Source organism: Choloepus didactylus, chromosome 2, assembly GCF_015220235.1.
Source record: "Choloepus didactylus isolate mChoDid1 chromosome 2, mChoDid1.pri, whole genome shotgun sequence".
NCBI classification, from domain to species: Eukaryota; Metazoa; Chordata; class Mammalia; order Pilosa; family Megalonychidae; genus Choloepus; species Choloepus didactylus.
The window spans coordinates 35176025-35193302 of NC_051308.1; the positions used below are offsets into that span (position 1 = coordinate 35176025).

The 17278-nt window shown below is 45.4% G+C and overlaps 1 protein-coding gene and 1 pseudogene across 4 annotated transcripts in view; one reads left to right on the plus strand and one right to left on the minus strand.

Moving 5' to 3' along the window:
* Positions 1 to 17278, minus strand: part of CNIH3 (cornichon family AMPA receptor auxiliary protein 3) — a 122780-nt gene that overhangs the window by 81463 nt on the left and 24039 nt on the right. The gene's annotated exons all lie outside the window — the stretch shown is intronic.
* Positions 15169 to 16002, plus strand: LOC119527086 (annotated as a pseudogene).

Here is a 17278-nt window from a genome sequence, read left to right on the forward strand (position 1 = left end):
ATGTGGGGGGGTTGGCACACAGAACAATAGACCCAGCAGTATTTATTCCCTACACCTAACTGCAAGTCCCTCCTGTTTCTTCATTGGCTGGATACTTTAGAGGTTACATTCTATTTGACAAGCCTCACTAGCCTGCCCAAACTGGAAACATTTGGAAAAAAAGTCTCCTGTGCAAACTTGAAACATTTGAAACAAGTCTCCACCCCTCTTTTCTTTGTTCTTGAACTGCAGAGCCAGTCTGAGCTAGTTTGGTAACAACTTACTAACCTGTTTAAGGAACATTTACCCCCTCCCCCAGTCTCCACCTTGCAAGGACAGTGGGCAGATAGATAAACAGGAGGACCCGCCACCAATTATAGCTTGGCTTCTTGACCCTCTGCCATTCCCGAGCTGCCCCCACCCTGTGTGAAAGCTAAACTTAATCTAATTCTCACAAGTTGCCCCTTTGAATGCATCTTCTGTGTTCTACTCAGACTTTGACTGATACAGGAGCCAAGGAAAGACCTCATGGTAAGGCCAAATTGTATTTCCCAAAAATTAAATGAATATATACTCTGGATACATTCCACCACATGAATAGATGGTGATGGAGTATTAAACATTCTATACCATAGAGAATGGAATTACTTTGGTCTAGAAAAATTTCAAAGCAAATGTTACTAATAACTAGTTCCTTAGCAGAGGTATTTAAAGAAAAAATCTCAGTAATGTGCCCATGGCATATCTGCTTTTGAGCAATATAGCTTCCTAATGAATTTTCCAGAATAAATTATTTGTAAAGTGTGTCCCTAAGTAACTAAAGGAACTGACTGGCTGTATGGAGTTACTGGATACAACTAATTAAATTTTGGAGACCATCTGCTGATTCTGGTTTTAGAACTAGATTTCAGACAGTGGCTAAAATAAGTGTCTATTGAGGCCACTTCTGGTATATGGCAAAAAAAGAAAAAAGAAGCCCTATCATCAGCATATAGATCTTCTCCATTTAAAACAAACAAAACACCAAAAATACTCTAGAGCAAGGAAGCATATATCTGAACTATCCACAAGCACCTTCAAATCTTTAAGCTGAGGATAGAAAAGGAAAAGGGGACAGAATACAGTTGTTTTACTTCGTTCAATATGGATCTCTGCTCTATTAGAGGCCATTGTCACCAATCTGACTCTTGCAGTGAGGTTAAAAAGCAACAGTAATTTGGAATTTATATTGAGTTCATATAGCTTCACCAGTATCTAGTTTACAGAGTGAAAGCTTTAGAGAGACGGCAGTCTTATATTTTCCTCAGCATATTTCTTTATGACAGAGTAAGTTGTGTAAAACGGATCAATAAATAGGTAGAAAGACCTAAAATTCAATTGTTCCTCATGTAAAGTACATGAGAAATCAGACCCATAATTTAAGAAAGAAAAACATGAAATTTAGGTGACATGTCAAATAAACTACAGCCACCTAGTTTGAAGCACTATTAAACATGGCTTTGAAGGAAATAGAGATTCATCAATCATTTATTTTAGGCTACTAAAACTTTGCTGGCCACTCAACTGGGCTGGCCCAAAATGTTTCCATTCCTCGTGCTGGCCTTCACCTTTAGGAGAATAAGGAGATTCCAGATGAGTACTTGCTTCTGCCTCTCGTTTCCACCACCTCTGCACGCTCATTTCCTGCACACCTAGAGCTGCTGATTCCCTGCTCACGTAGGCTTAGGCAGAGAAAAGAAGCCCAGGAATCCTGTGTCAATCCTCACCAAGGGCAGAGAACACATGAGCAGCCCAAGCCCCACCAATTGGTGGAACCTGATTTCATTTTGCTTCCCTGGCCTTGGTTTCTGGAAGTCCAGAGACAAGCCCTGGACTTCTGTGGAGCCATTCCATCTTTCCCTCCTCCTTCAGTGTTGATGTGGTTTATATGACCAGGCTCCTTGCTCATGTGCCACTCTGCCTGGTTCAGGAGTTGCTTGTTGTGATTGGAACATTCCTGCCTGGGGCCCTGATACTGCTTAGCTCTTGCCTACCCCTCTCCTAGGGGCCTCGCGTCCTTTCCCCTTATCCTACCCCCTTTCTTCCTTCACCGAGCAACTGGCTAGGGTCCAGCTGACTGCAGATTGATTGTTAGCCTGGAATTGACACATTTGCCCACCTAACTTTTAACAGCATCTCCCTACTGCTGGGACCTGTCAGTCAAACTCACCAAGCCTATTTTATGCACAGACCACCCAGCAGCCTCTCAGGGACTGTAGCCTGATGAATTCTCCTCCTTAGGTCCAGGCCCAGTCTAGGCATGGTAAAGTTATCCCAGCACCCCCCCCCCCCTTGGTGTGCTTCCAAAATAGACACCACCTGCTTGCCCACAGCTGGTTGTGCCTCTGGCCACAGGCAGCACACAGGGTAGAATGGTCTGGGTGCTACCAAAGGCAGGCATCTGCTACCCACCCTCCCCAAGCTCCCTCTCTGCAAGCATATCCAACAGGTCTACAGGCATTGTGAAAATTTCTCAACCTCACTCACAGATAGGTGAGGGAATGCGAATAAAGGTAACAGTGAGATATCGTTTTACACCTATGAGATTGACGAACAAAATTTAAATGTGATGAGTGAATTGCTATCAGAGAAGCAGAGAGAAAAGAACTCCCACCCATTGCTGTTGGAATTGTGAACTGATACAGCCTTTGGAAAGCAATCTAATGAAACCCATTATTAAAGAAAATATACATACCCCTCATCCTCCTCCTGTGGATTCACCCCACTGAATTAGAGGCATCTAATAGAAATATATGTTCTAAATGGAAATATACAGCCAAGTACTGTTTGAGATGCAAAAAAAAAAAAAAAAACAAAAAAAACAACAAACTGGAAACACAGTAAATGCCCATCCATAAGCAAATGATTGAATAAGCAACAATGCATCCAAACCATGGACTACTAATAATGCAGCCATATAATCAATCCATCTACACTGATCTATATTTTCTTATAGGGACTTCCCTGAGCTTTCTCTGAGAAAAGCAAGATGCAGATAAATGTAAAACCAAAGCCAAGGCACACCTTAAAAATAGTATGTTTGTATAAGATCACTTAACATGAAGAACTACATAAAAGGATATATACCAGGCTATTAATATTGGTGACCTTAAGGATGGAGGTAAAACTGGTGTGAGTGGAAGACAAGGACCTGTAAGTGGAGGGAATAATTAAGCACCACCACCAACAAAAACAACTTTTTTAAGGTAATAGTAAAAAAAAAAAAAAAAAAAGAATTATGATGTAATTCCATATAATTTCATTTACATAACTTTATGCATATGCATGTCCATACAGAAATACATGAAAGTATTGTCACCAGAACGCTAACAGTGGTTATCACTAAGTAACTTCCCTACAGCATTCCTGTGTTCTTTGCACTTTTACATTAAGTATTAATTATTCATATAATCAGGAAAATACCCCCTAAAGCTACTTTATTGTTAATTTCTTTATTCCCCTGCTTTTCTAACTCTATTATTATTTCAATCTCACTACTTCTGAGAAAATAAGTCACATCATAGAGGCAGCTGCCCACTGTATTTGGCTCAATATTCATTTATTTTGATCATGGGGGGGTATGTGTGCATGCATGTGTGTGTGTGTGTGTGTGTGTGTGTGAGTGATTCCCCCATCCCCTCTTTCTCAATCTATCTCTTGCTTTCACTCCAGCCTACCATCCACTGGAGAACTGAGCCTACCATCTGACCAAGCCACACAGAAGACTGAGCACCTGAGCCAGACACCCCATCAAGCTGGTGTCTGTACTGAACATGTGGGCTCTATACCAACCTCCTGTCCTTTGCCCAAGGAGCCCAGATCTTAAACTGGATTTGTGAGGAACCTTGGCTGAGTTCCAGCAGCAACAATGGGGGATCCCCAAGAGAGCTGAGGAAACTTCTCAATTATCATCTCAGGAGTTGGATCTGACAAATCTTTTTCTGACTTCTTACTTCCAAAGGGAGTTTATAAACCCCTAAAACTTCATGTGACTAGAAAGCTGTTTATGACCAGCATGCCAATTTGCTAAAAGAACTTCTGTTGTTTGGTGTGTAAATAGGAACAATCCCTCCTTCCACTGCCCTCCCTGCACCCACTATTTTGCCAACACAACAGCCCCAGAGTCCCAGAGCCAAAATCAAAACTGAATACAAGGGCAGCAGGGTCAGGGACTGCTAGCCTACATGAGGAAACAGGGCCAGGCCATTTGGCTCTGCTGCTTATTTGCATATAGTTTTATAAAAATTTACATGTCAGCCTCAAGGGGCCTAGTTCCAAGTATGCAAAATAAAATTGGTCAATTTGTGCAACCTCTTGCAAGTATGTAACCAATTAGCCTTCCAGCTTGATCAGGATGCAGAAAAACTTCCAACCTGTTGAAAAAAGCTGTTCGGGCAGGGAGCACCCTGAGCCGCAACTGCTGAAAGCGTCATCGGGGTGGAGGCCTGGAATAGCCAGTCGAGTCACCTGATGCGATTTCCCCGCTCAGAAGCTAGGTTGAAGGTGTGTCCAAGTGTGGCTGCAGGCCTGGGGTTGGGGAGTTAGTCACTTTCAGAAAATGTGGGGTTGCGTGCAAAGCAGAGAGCTCTAGCTATTGTCCCAACACACAACACTTTGTGTCCAAAGAAGGGCACTTTTGTAGCTAAATTGTGCATATTATCCACTAGCCTGTGTGAGCATCTTGAGAGCAGAAAGCATGCCTTGCTTATTCAAAATTTCTGCTAATTCAAAGACCTCTACGATTCTACTAAGGTTAACATTTATGTGTCCACGTGGCTCTTCAACTTGTAAGAAATATCCTCAATTTGTATTTGCAACGGAGAGAGTATAAAAAGCTGTGAAGTGCAAGCTAGAGTCGAGGCAATGAACTCAGTTCCTCACAGATGTGAATGCTGCCCAGACAGACACTGCCTTTGGTGGATGGGGCTGGAGAATTGTTCATTTTACAGTCAACATAGGAGGAGCCCCTGGGAATTTATTTACTTGGATAAAGTTTCCCCAGGTTTTTAGCTATCCAAATGAAGCAAAAATTTCAAAAAGCACTGTAGAGACTCTTACCTTGGGGGATAGAGTTGACTATGGGATTCATCATTCATTCAATAAGTTAAACTAAGCACCATTAATGTACAAGACTCTGTGCTGGAAATTTGGTGCATATTGGTGTGTTAGTTTCTCCCACTTTTGTAACAAACCACCACAAATTAACGGCTTGAAGCCACACATATTTATTATCTTACAGTTCTGTGTGTCAGAAGTCCAAATGGGTCTCCCAGCACTAAAATCAAGGCGTCAGTAGGGCTGCATTCTTTTCCAAAGACTCTAGAGGAGAATCTGTTTCCTTGCCTTTCCCAGCTTCTAGAGACTGCTTGCATTCCTTGACTTATAGCCTCCAGCCAGAAATCACAGCACTTTGACCTCAGCTTCCACCACAGCCCCTTCTCTGGCTCTGACCCTGTCTCCCTCTTGTAAGGACCCTTTTGATTGCATTGGGCCCACCTGGATAGTCCAGGATAGTCTCCCAATCTCAAAATCCTTAATCACATCAGCAAAATTGCTTTTGTCATACAGGGTAACATATTCACAGGTCCTGGGGATTAGGCCTGGACATCTCCAGGGGCTGTTATGCTGTCTTCCCCAACTGATGAGCACAATAAACAAGGAAAGAACCACCACTTCTGATCTGGTTGCAGAGGCCAGGGATTCAGAAAGGAAAAAATTCTAGGAACAAGGGGCACTGGATTAACAGCTCAGGATAAATCAGAACCCCTGGGCCTTCCAGTTCCCTCTCTAAGAAATGGCATATTTCCGTGGCAGGGAGCTGGAGTTCATGCAGGTGGAGGGGCTGAGAACCCTGCCCTTCTCCCCAGCTCCCTCTTTCCTCCTCCCCCACCTGGAACGAAAGGCGCCTAATGGGACTGCAGAACTTGACGAGGCCTTGTTTACTCAGGGCCAGGGTCACTGTGCACTAAAAGATTAAGCCCAAGGGCGGTCACTGCCTAGACTTCCCTGAAAATCGAGAAAGTGATTAAACGAGAGGAAGGGGTAGCAACAGACAAGATAGGATTTAACAAAGGATTACAAACACTGAGTCTTTATATAATGGGTTTTTTTTTTTATTTTTATTTTTTTATTTTTTAGTTGCTACAGTATTAGAATAACTAGAAGGAAAGAACTGAAATGGTGGAACTGTAAACCATAACATTCTTTGAAATCTGCTCTATAGCTACCAGTTAAATCGTACTTTGAAAGTTATTACTTTTCTGTATATATATTTCACAATAAAAAATGTAAAAAAAAAAAAAAAGATTAAGCCCATACATATTGCTCCCCTCTCCTAAACCAGATGCCCTGCCATCTTGCAAAGCTCTCCCCTCTTCCTCTCACAAGCAGTGCAGCAGACCCATCTCTTTGAGCCTGGAGGATAGCCCAAGACAAAATGTGATGAAATGTGGATTTCGCCCTATGGAGAGTAGACTCCCGCTTAGACCTTGAACACAAGCCTTGGGCTCCAATCCAGCTTTCCCAGAGCTTTCATCATGAGGGAGACCTGCACACTGGCTAAAAAATGAAGTGAAATCTTGTTTCCCATTGCAGTAGTGTTCCCTATATCTATATCTCCTTCAGAAACTTCACAGGGGAGAAGTGACTGGGACAAGGCAAATTCAGATATTCCTGGGTCTCTAGATCTAGCACCTTCTTTTTTTTTAAATTCAGTTTTATTAAGATACATTCACATACCATACAGTCATCCATGGTGTACAATCAACTGTTCACAGTACCGTCATATAGTTGTGCATTCATCACCCCAATGTATTTTTGAACATTTTCCCTACACCAGAACGAATAAAAATAAGAATAAAAAATAAAAGTAAAAAGGAACACCCCCCCATCCCACTCTATTTTTCATTTAATTTTTTGTCCCCATTTTTCTACTCATCCATCCATACACTGGATAAAGGGAGTGCGATCCACAAGGCTTTCACAATCACACTGTCACCCCTTGTAAGCTACATTGTTATACAATTGTCTTCAAGAGTCCAGGCTACTAGGTTGGAGTTTGATAATTTCAGGTATTTACTTCTAGCTATTCCAATACATTAAAACCTAAAAAGGGATATCTACATAGTGCATAAGAATGCCCACCAGAGTGACCTCTCGACTCCATTTGAAATCTCTCAGCCACTGAAACTTTATTTCATTTCATTTCGCATCCCCCTTTCGGTCAAGAAGATGTTCTCAATTCCATGATGCCAGGTCCAGATTCATCGCCGGGAGTCATATCCTGCATTACACCCCTGGGAGTCAGGTCCCACGTTGGGGGGTGGGGGGTGGGAAGGGAGTTCGCCTGCTGGGGTGGCTTATCTAGCACCTTCTTAATACCCAAACCTCTCCTCCCCAAGTCCAAGCAGTGTTCTTTGTTCCTAAATGACTAACGAATGAGGACTGCCTATCACAGGACCTGGTGCTAAACAAGCATTGTATGAATGAGTAAATCAGTGGAAAATATTCTCACTCCATGGTCTTTCATTTGGTGAACTCATCCCTTCCTCCAGGTTCCACTACCATTTCTAGACCAATAACTCCTAGCAGGACAGCTCTAGCACAACAATGCCCCTCTAGTTCCAGAGTTTATACCCCATGTTCCTCCAGAACCCCAAACTCAACATTCACAGAACAGAACTCATCACCACATCACTCCTGCCCATTTGTATAGAAGAGATACAAAACCTCAACTATTTTAAACTCTTTTCTTGGCTACCTGCCACTGATCCGTTAAGCCAGACCCTGTAGCTGCAGGCTCATTATGTGGATCTGGGAACACCAGCCAGGGTTCTCACCATCTCCTAGGATACTTTCTTCCTCTCCCCACCACCCCGCTTTCTTTCTCTTTGGCCTCTCTGCCACCCAGTCACAAACTTTTGGCTCTGGGGGCTCAGCCTCCATTTCAGCCTTCGTCCTCTCCAGAACTGGAGTTAACACATATTCTCCCAAGTTTTTGAATTTCACTTTCTCTTAGGGATTCTGACCCAGCTCACTCCTTCGGCTCCTGTCATAATCCTTTTCGTCCTGGGTAAGAACTTCTGCCGCAGCCTTGGCCACGTGGAACCCAGTCTCTGTCAGCAATTGCTTAGCCAACTTCTCCCCGGGCACAAGGCAGGGTGGCAGTAGACTTCATGTCAACATTCCCTACTCAAAGTTCACCCTCCATGGACAAGCCAAAGCAGACTACTTAAGAGTTCTCCCCAGTATACCCTAACTATATGGACAAATCCATCCGTCTTTTCCCTCACCTCCATCTGTCAAAATGCACAGGCCCATATAAATGCCACCTCCCCATGATGCCCCCAATCAAATGTGACCTTGATTTTGAACCTCCAGGGTAGACCTCTGCTTTACATTATAGTTATTATCATAAACTGTAAGATCTCTGAGCACTGGGGCTTTATCTCACTCTTTATATCCTCTATAAATCCAAATAGAGAGTAACAAATGGGTGTTCAATAGACATGAATTAAATTAAATACAACTGATTTCCCTAACAGGCTACCCAACACAGGGCTGAAAATATCCTGTGCATTGCCAAGGGAAAGAAATGATCTGATTTATGAATTAAACATAGTCCAGGCTTCTCTTTTGCATCTCCCCATTTCCTCTTGCCCTTTGGCCATTTCAGTCCTTATTAACTCCTTTGGGGAAAGATGGCGGGGAAAGAGAATGTGCTACAACATAAATTCCTCCATTTGGGGGAGACAGCAGGGAATGGGAGAAATAACTGGATTTTGGCTGTGTTTTTCCTTAGATTTCAGGTTATGATAGATATAAACCCCACTGGTCACAACGGCTGCTGTACATACTGCTAATGCAGAACCTTCCAGGCCAAGACTGCTCCATGTATTACACCCTAAATTTGACCAAGGTCTAAACCTCACTATCCCCCATACTTTAGAAATGGTCATATCGGGGGCACAGAGGCTGAGTCACCCACATGTTTACAGATGAGTTACACAGCCCTAGATCTAGAGCACGATGAAATGTTTGACACTGCTGGCTTTGCATCTCCCACAGTAAATTCTGCAACAGCTGTACAATCTAGGACAGTGTTGGATGAAGGAACAAAAATTCAAAAGTGGTTAAAATGGGAAATCTTAGGTTGTATTTATGTTACCGGAATAAAAAATTTTAAAGCCACAGAACTGTACATACAGCACAGTAAACAATGTAAACAATGGACTACAGTTAAAAGTATAATTATAATAATATTGTTTCAGCAATTGTAATAAAAGTACCACACTAATGCAAAGTGTTAGTAATAGGGAAAACTGTGGTGGGGCTGGAGGGGATATATGAGAACTCTATGCTTTCTGCATGATATTTCTGTAAACCTACAACTTCTCTTATAAATAAATACTTAAAAAGGAACAGATGAGGTGAAACCAAGTTTCTTTGTCACTTCTCTTTGGAGTTCCCTTCTAGAACTTGGTCAGCCACAATTTGACACCTGGTACCCAGAACAGCACCAAGCAGTGACCAGATGTCAAACCAGGTAAGACCAAGAAAGGGAGAAGAGAAGCAAAAGGGGAGCAGGGCAGAAGGAGAGCAGGCAAAAGAAGAGAAAAAGGGAAAGATCAAACATGGTGGGGAGAAGCAGAATGTAAACAAACAGTTCTTCCTTGGTAAAAAACTTACTACCTCCTATATTTCTATTCCATTTAAAACTTAAAATAATAATAATAATAATAGGCCCAGTACTCAAAGATAAAGAGAACACAGGTTCGTATGTTCACTCTCAGGGTGGTGAGGCAGCCTCTAGCACCTCCCCATATGCACTCAACAAACAAGATCTAGCACCTTCCATTTTCCCTAGTCTCACCCAGAGAAAAGTACAGAAGCAATGGCCATTCTCCCGCACTCCCAGCTCATCGATTGTTTAAGCAAGCGTTCAGAACTGGCACTTGCCTGAGCCTCTCCCAGTTTCACAGACCTTTGAACCACAGGCTTCCCCGTCGTCGTGCAAGACCTCGGCCCTCTGGTGGCAATGCTCAGTATTACGGCCTCGTAGAGAAAAGTCGGGGTCTGGCACTAGACAAGGCTGCCTGGTAGAGTGAGGTATCTGCTGGGTAGAGGACAGTCAGCCTCACACCGCAGCCAGGAGAACAATGCATGAGAACAGAGTTAAATGACGAAGGTTCACTGGGACACTTTCTCCTCTCTACAATTTTAGAATTTGTTTCAATTCCACAAATATGTCCTGCGATAAGCCAGGCAGAATGTTAGAGATGAAGGATCCCTCAGACATCATCTAGTCCAACCCCATTCTCTCTGATATTCTGTAGTCTATCTCCATAGTTACCACCTTGGATGTGAAATTATCTGATAGAGACATTCGACAGTCTCTTCCACACATTGTCAGCAAACGTGCAGAGCACCTGCTGTGTGCAGACTGTGGCCCAAGTGCTGAGGCAATGGTTGGAAACAATACAGACTTGGTCCCTGCCTTTGTGGAACTTTCAGCCTAAGGGGTCCTCACGGTCACTCAACCTCTACCACAATTCAGACACTCCACTAGATGCACAAGGGTTGCTGCCAGCACACACCTCCCAGCTTTGCAGACCCCAAGGGTTGCCTAGCCTGGTCTGGAATCTCTTTCCAGCTTTCCCGGGGTGAATATGCACCGTGGGGGGCTGCCTGGCCCTCATTACAGCAGACCCTCCACGCATTTTCCAAACTTGCCTCGCCCAAGCCTTGCCTCCATGACTCACTTACTGTCCTGCCTGGATCACTCCAGCCAAGCTGACTGACCTTCAGGGCCCAACGCAGGACCAGCGTTCTGACCTCCAGGTGTTATATTCAACCATCTTATTGCATCTCTCCCCTATTTCCGTAAGTTTAAGATGAGCCTCTACAGTGACTGGAACCAGGGTCAAAAGTACTACAAATAAGATGCTCTGTGGGCACAGCAACAAACCATGCTGGCGTGCAATTGTTTATATGACATTTGTTTTCCTGCAGCAGAATGCTATCTCCTTCAGCTCAGGCACTGTTTTGTTCCTCTGTACATTCCAAGTACCCAGGGTACTCGGTCAGTAGTTGATAATTACAGAATGAGTGGATACATTTGAGGACAAGAATGTAAGAGCTAAATCCACAGTGCCTCCTCTCCTCACACACACTTCATTCACCAACAAGACCACAGACGGCCTGCAGACCTGTCTGCAGAAGGCTGCCAAATCTTAATGTGCTGACGGAAATCAGAGACCCTTTGGGAACTTCAGAAGAGGGATGCACCTTGACTTTTATGTTCAGCTGTATTAACAAGCTTCTCTTTGGCACGCTCTTAGAGCTTACAGCCCGTAATGGCATCAGTTCATGGTGTACCAACTTTTCATTCTGCCTAACATGCCTCTTACCTCATAGGTTCAGGCTTTCTATCCTGAGATGAAGGCCCTCACCATCTCTGGGTTTTCTTTCATCACAGCTATTGCATTATACAGGACTATAAGAAATCAGAAATACCAACCATTCTATTGAAAAGAAGATGATGGAGGAGGAGGAGGAGGAGAAGAAGAAGAAGAGGAGAAGAAAGGAAATGCCTGCCCCTACAGAGCTCAGAGTTTGAAACAATTATTCAGAAGGTAAAGCACAGTGGGGAGGGGGATCAGCACAGCAGGAAGGAGTGGTGCTCTGAGACTGTCTGGACTCAATCCTGCTCAGCCCTCACTGTCTATCTAAGCACAGGCCACCTTTCTGGGCCTCGATTTCCTCATCTGTAAAATAGGGATAATTACAGTATCTGCATAATAGGACATTATGAGGATTAAATGAGAACAGTGCCTGGTATAGTAACTATTCAGTCAACAACAGCAGTTCTTTACAGCAGTGTCTATCCTTCGACCCTTGCACAAAATAGCACTGTAGGTCATCAAATATTATTGTTTAACAAATCCCTATGTCCAAAAGGAGCATAACCATTTATGCTCCAAACCAGAATCTCCACGGGCAGGAATTACAATCTGAAATTGGTGATTCAAACTGATTTCCCAGAGATTCATATGCATACTAAAGCAGTGCTGGTCTAGAATACCTGTAAGGAAAACCCTAAATGGGACTATAAGAGGCACGAGGAACAAAATCCAGAGCTTTCACTTGCAAAGACAATTCACTTTCCTGCCTCTCATCTGCTATCGCTCATCAGAGAGGAGGCAGAAAGGCAGCAGAGAGGCCCGCATGGTTCAGTGCTGACCACGAGAGGCACAGGGGACTTCGATGTTACCCCTTCTTTAACTCTCTTGACAAATAATGGAGTACTGCCCCAGGAGTCTCCTAATAGGCAACTGTTTATTTCGTCATTAACTACCAATGGGACAGAGAGGATCTGGGAACTTTGGGGAACTCTTGGCTGTGCAGACAGACCATCATCCCCTCTATGAGAAAGATGCTAAGGAACCGGAATGGAGAAGTGTGTGTGTCATGGGGAGGGCCGGCAGCCTCTGGGAGCTGGCCATCCTTCACCTGAGAAACACGCCTGCGCTCAAAATAGACTCTGGAATCCAACTAGAGCTGCTCGAGCAGAGTCCAGGTCTGCGGAATCTGCGCTCTTAGCAACACTTTCCACTCAGGCATCACGATCTTGATTAGTCACAGGCTGGTGGTTCCTGGTGTCCTTCTGGGCCCAAGAAAGTGGGTCCAGGGCTGGGCGGGTGGCTGGAATGGGAAGCAAAGGCAGGAGAAGGCACAGACGAGGCCCTGATTCTCCAGGCAAGGAAGATGCCTCCAGGACCTTGTGTCTAAGAGCCCAGGAAGAGGATCACCAATGAATAAAAGCAGGGAAGCCGGCCGGGGAAGGACGGAGGGGAGGAGTCCATGCTTGGTCTTACATGGTTGTGTTTGGGCAATATTCCCGAGAAATGGCTGGTGGGCAAGAGGAGCATTCCCTGGGGAGAAAATGTTCTCTTCACCTGCTCTTCTTCCTCCTGCGAGTCCTGCAGGTGGAGCTACACCTCTTGCCACATGGCAGGGGCCGCAGTTCATGGGCAGCTGTGAGGCGGGGTCAGGGTCTGACGGAGCCGGGAGGGGGTGCTGAGCCCAGCACCTCCCTCAGTAGCTGTGCCACCATGCCGAGCCTCAAGCCTCGGAGGCTGTGACGGCAGAGAACTTCCATCCTGGTTACACTGAAAATGCACCTCACAGGCCCTAGAGAATTGTGCTTGTCTGATCAAGGAAGCAAATATAGCACATAAAAAGTAAAATAATTTAGTGTAATCTTTGCCAAATGCCAAACATTTCATGGGAAATGCATCACCTCCTCTCTTGCTCATAATCGGGTACTTCTTCTTCCCTCGCTTTGGGGATCTGTTGCTTAGAAAATGACAAGCAGGTGGCTTTCAACCCACCCCAAACAGCCACTGACCGTAAAGCACCCCGCAGCCTTTGGTGGTGATGACACAAAGGGAACCTGGACAAATGGTGGCGGAGATCCCCCGATCATCGCCCAAACTTTTTTGTCACTGGGTTTAGCATGTCTCACCCGCGCCCACCCTCCATCCCCCTACACCAATTCCCAAAGCTGTGGGGAAGACTGCAGGAGCAGGTGAAGGGACTTTCATTTTACCTGCTCCTCCCGCCTTGCACACTCTGGGCACAAACACGAATGAGCAGAGAATAGCTAGAAAAGGAAGTGGGGGTGCCAAGGGCTGAATACATTATTCAGACAGTCACAGGAACCCGAGAGCCACAGAGGGTTCACACAGTCTGGTAAGTGTCTAAACCACCCGAGAGCTCGCGTGGCTGCTCAAGACAAATCTGACACCAACATCCTTTGCAATGAGAGGGCTTTTCTCAGAAACGCCCGTGAAATTGCCTCTCGTAGCAACTGCTGCCTAGTAAGGGCTTGGAGTGGTGAGGAATGCAGGGGGAGTCAGTGTTTCTCTTCAGCACAAGAGCTGGAAGGGGCTTCAGCTGTCCTGGGACCCAGAGGAGAAAGCGCAAAGACCAGAGCGGGGAACGAGGCTGGTGAAGAAAGGAGGGCAAGCTGCTGCCAGCAAGCACTCACACTGGGGGCACAGAGCAGGGGGCACCCAGCAGGGTTTTCACAGGAAGCAGAAGAGTGAAAGGAAACTGAAAGTTACAATACAGGCACCAGATATAGCTCCTTCCAGGCGCATCCCTCCTCCCACTTAAGCCAGGGAGGCTCGGAGGAGGAGGTGGATTCATATAGTCATATACTCATCAGACGTGTGATAATGGGCCTTCTTGCATCTGAAAATCTGCTTGAAGAAGCATTATCTATTTCCCATTGAAGACAGAGGTTAAAGATCAACAATGTTCACCGAGCCTTTGATTACACAGAGCTCTGTCCTGTGTGGGGAGAAGGATACTCAAGGAGTTTGCCTTCTTGTTGGGGAAAAAGAACTCACAGACCAAACAACCATTAGAATACATTTCTTGGGCAAAATAGTAAGTATTGCTCTATATAGTGAGATACATTTATCGCCTTCAGGTTATAAGAGAGAGCTGAGTCAAAAGGTAAACTAGCAGGGAAGGTGCAGATCATGGAAAGAAATTAGAAATATGGATTGGAAGAAAAAAGACCTGCAAATAAAGGAAATAATTACATGTTAGAGGTACAGATGTAGAATCAAATTGAGTGTAAAGGAATGACAAGGTGATTCACTTTATTAAGATGGAGTCTTAGGGAGGAATCATGAGGGAATAAGATTCAAAAGTCTTGGAATGTCAGAGATTCCCCTGGCCCAGTACTTCCCTGAAGCTTCTGAACGCTGCCCGCAGGACCAGATCACCTGGGAGTGTCATAAAAATTCAGAGTCCAGGACCCTACATGAAACCTCATGAGGCCCAAGGAGACCAACACTAGAGACGATTGTGACAACCACTAACCCTGCCAGCCCTCCTTATAAAGAGCAGGAAACAAAGGCCCAGAAAGGTGCAACAAGGAAAAAACAAGCAGGAAGAAGGTTCTAGACACCAAATTCAGGCCAGGCCTGCCAGGCACAGGGAAGAGTGGATGACAACAGGGCGGAATAGAATCCACATGACTTTCCGGAGAAGTACCCTAGGGAGCACAGCCCAGGGGACATCTGGAGAGCCTCCTGGAGGTTTCTGGAAAAGGCTGACTCAGTTCAGCCTGCAGGCATGGGCTGGAACAAAGCCCTGTCTACATCCCTTGCCCTCTGGGAACCTCCTGGTGACTTTCAACTCTTTGCTGCAGTCCTTCTGCAGACACCACCCTACCTCTCCCACGGTGGGTTCAGAAACACTTGGGACAGTGCAGATGGCAAACAGTGGCAGCTCAGAGAGGTGCGATGGAGATTTTTTGTGGTTTGGGACCCCAGCAGCCAGAGGGTGAAATCCTCCCTGCAGTGGATCCTCAATGGCCACTCTTCACCAGAAAGATGGGGATAAACCCAGCACCAACGTCCTCACCAGTCGCACCAGCTGCTTTCCAGCTTGAGCAGGTGCAGTGGCCGCAGCAGCGAGAGGTCTTGAGTTTCCCTTAAATGCTCCCAATGCCCCTCACCCCTGAAAACCCCAGGTGGGCAAGGAAATGGTTAGAAGGACCACTATCTCTCAGCTCATTTATTTTACTCTGTTAATCAGCTGAATGTAATGGAATAACTAAGGTCTAATAATGAGACGAGAATTCTAAATGTCCAGTTCGGGCTTCCTGATGCCAAATGCATCAACTGAGAGCAACCACCCTACACGAGGTCCCAGGCAGGGCTCAGCCCGAGGGGAGCAAAGGCAGCTTGGCAGTTCTCAGGTTTGTGAGGAGCAGCTCCACGTTGATCCGTCTTTATCTGCTGTCACAAGAACCGAGATGACAGGCCGCCCTGCTCTGTACCTTCAGCTTTTTGGGCTTTGAGATTATGAGACTGGCAGGAATCCTCTTACACCCAAGAGACCTGACACTTGCTTCATGGCTACACGTTTGAGAGCGACTCCTTGGCAGAGAAGCAGCAGCGGTGACACATCCTTAGAGCTTTGCTGTTGCCTACAAAGGAATCTAGAGACGGACTCTTTGGTGGCACCCATTTAAATGTGCTTTGTCAATGTTGTGACCAACAACTGTGTGGGTGGGATGCTGACACAGACTCATTCATCTCTTCTGGGTTTGTCCACATGTAATTGTGCAAATAAATGCTCACTGCAAATTAGCAGTGTATCTATTGAAGTATTTGCTCTAATTTTAAATAAAAATTTATATATATATTTTTTGTTGTTGTTAAAAAAGAATGGCTTGGGAAAGAGTGCAAAGCCTCACAAAGTTTGGGTTTGGTGTCTAAGGGACAGGTGAATCCACTTGGTCTGCCGTGCATTGGTGCCATTCTCCAGAGGGATGGCAGTAAAGCATTCTTCCAGCTTTCATTCAGTGAGCTTTTTCTTTCCTTTATTGTTGGGCAAGAAATACTTCAGATGTACTCAGAAGCAGTAGACCATTTCTATCTTGGAGACACTATAAACAGGAAGTGCCACTTACATCATCCTTGTTTCTTTCTTATGCATCAGTTTTAAAAGCATAGAAGCCACAAGCAAATCTGACTGTCCTCCAAAAGGCAAGGGTCACACGTGCCACTGGGGGGAGCAGACAGAGGGAATGGAGGGTGGGGGGTAGGGTGGGCAGATGGAAGGTGAGGCCACCTGAAAGGTGAGGAGAGCAAAGGACCTCTGAGGGAGGCCACCCCAGGATACCCCACCAGGAGCTCAGTCTCCACCAAGCTGTGAGCAGGGTGGGTATTGCAGTGAAAACGGGGGCAACAAGACCTCAAGTGGCCAGCTGGTGACAAACCAGCTATCACCTGCTCATGGCCACCTGTCCTTTGAGACTGTACGTCTAACCAGCAAAGGGCATGTTCACCTCCTGGGAAGGGGAAAAGATCTCCTAAAGACAAGCAAGGGGACCACTGCTGACCCACTCCTAGAAATGCTAGCCACCACACCTTGTGCAAAAGCTGTGTTGAGACAGGAAAGAGGCTGACCCCACAATTCAGAATACTGGGAGATAGAAAACACCCCCTTGTTTGGCAGTTAAAGAGAAGGAGACAGGCAGAGGTGAACTGACTTGTCGGGGTCACAAGTACACCAGAGGGTATTTGGGGACAGGCACCCAGGAGTCCTGACCCTTGGTATAGCGCCTTTTCTGTCTCGTGTCTCTTGAATTAGTACAGTGCATGTAAGCTGGGCCTCTCAGATGGAAACCTCTGTTCCCAAGCAGAGAATGCATCTATCAAAACTAATAGATAGA